The 1,801-nt window shown below is 43.5% G+C and overlaps 1 non-coding gene across 1 annotated transcript; it reads right to left on the bottom strand.

Annotated features, from left to right (window-relative positions):
* Nucleotides 1-219: 219 nt before the first annotated feature.
* LOC112746620 (small nucleolar RNA R71) lies at nucleotides 220-323 on the bottom strand. The gene has a single exon (XR_003174492.1). It is a non-coding gene; the product is annotated as a small nucleolar RNA R71 (small nucleolar RNA).
* Nucleotides 324-1,801: the final 1,478 nt, after the last annotated feature.

The raw sequence follows: 1,801 nt of genomic DNA, 5'->3' as shown, positions 1-1,801 counted from the left end.
GAAGATCCCAACCAACATTTGACCACCTTCCTGAGAATATGTGACACAGTGAAATCCAATGGTGTTCATCCTGATGCCTATAGATTGCCCTTATTACCCTTCTCACTCAGAGACAAGGCAGCCAAGTGGCTGGAATCCTTCCCAAAGGAGAGCTTGACAACTTGGGAGGATGTGGTGAACAAATTCTTAGCAAGATTCTACCCTCCTCAACGAATCAATAGGCTGAGAGTTGAGGTTCAAACCTTCAGGCAACAGGATGGTGAGACTCTGTATGAAGCATGGGAGAGGTTCAAAGACTTAACAAGGAGGTGTCCATCTGACATGTTCAACGAATGGGTCCAACTGCACATTTTCTATGAAGGGCTCTCTTATGAGTCAAAGAAGGCAGTAGACCATTCATCTGGAGGGTTCTTGAACAAGAAGAAGACCATTGAGGAAGCCATAGATGTTATTGAAACAGTAGCAGAAAACGACTACTTCTATGCTTCCGAAAGAGGAACACAAGAGGAGTGATGGAGCTAAACAATGTAGACGCTCTGTTGGCCCAAAACAAGCTCATTACCCAGCAGCTGGCTGACCTCACCAAGAAGATGGAGATGAACCAAGTAGCAGCAATCTCCACTTCATCAACAACACAAGAAGGAGTAAACCAAGAAGCAGAAGGGAGTCAGGAGCAAGCCAACTACATTGGGAATTCACCAAGGAAAAACTATGATCCATACTCCAAGACTTACAACCCTGGATGGAGAAATCACCCGAACTTTGGGTGGGGAAGTGAGCAAGATCAAAACCAAGACCAGAGACGTTACAACTCCAACAACAATGCAACTCACCAACAATTCACCCAGAGGACATCTCAACACCCCCACAACAACACTTCTCCACATACTTATCAAAACCAAAACAGCACATCTGCTCCGAACCACTCATCAATTGATGACAGGCTCTCTAAGATTGAAGCCTTACTTAAAGGAATATGCCAAGAGATTCAAGAAAATAATGTGTTCAAAGAGGAGGTGTGAGCCAATATTAAGAACCAAGGAGAAACCATTAGGAAGCTGGAATTCCAGGTGGGATATTTAGCTGAGAAGATTCCCAAACCTACTAATAGCTTCCCAAGTGACACTGAGAAAAACCCCAAGGGAGAAGCAAAGAAAGTAAGATGGGAAGATTGTAAAATGGTCACTACAAGTGATCAAGAAATTGAAGACAAGCAAGGCAAAATGTGCAAACAACCTGAAGATAACTCAACAAAGGAGCAGGATAGAGATCACAAAGAACCAGAAATCTCACAACAAGAGCTGCTGAAGCTCTATGTACCATTCCCTCAACTGCTCAATGGTGCTGTGGAAAAAAGAATATACTCAAGGCTCCTAGACTTGTTTGCATCTCTGCATGTGAACATACCATTCATCAAGGCAATTAAACAAATGCTTGCATTCATCAAGTATATGAAGGAACTTCTTCCCAGGAAAAGCTCACTCAAGGGAGGGCAGACTATAGCGATGAACAAGGAATGTAGTGCCCTTATTCAACCTGAGTTGCCTACAAAAAGAAGAGACCCAGGAAGTTTTCATATCCCTTGTGCCATAGGTGAAAATATGTTCGACAGAGCACTATGCGATTTAGGGGCCAGCATCTACTTACTGCCCTTATCCCTGGTGAAGAGGCTGCAGATCAATGAGATAATGCCCACAGATGTCATTATCAGACTGGCTGAGAAAACTCAAAAGCAAGCAATAGGAGTGGTGGAAAATGTGTTGCTAAAGGTTGGGAAGTACTTTCTCCCAACAGACTTTGT

This window comes from Arachis hypogaea, chromosome 14 (assembly GCF_003086295.3).
Source record: "Arachis hypogaea cultivar Tifrunner chromosome 14, arahy.Tifrunner.gnm2.J5K5, whole genome shotgun sequence".
NCBI classification, from domain to species: Eukaryota; Viridiplantae; Streptophyta; class Magnoliopsida; order Fabales; family Fabaceae; genus Arachis; species Arachis hypogaea.
The sequence above is the reverse complement of the archived record's forward strand: the minus strand, read 5'-3'. Positions and strand labels throughout refer to the sequence as shown.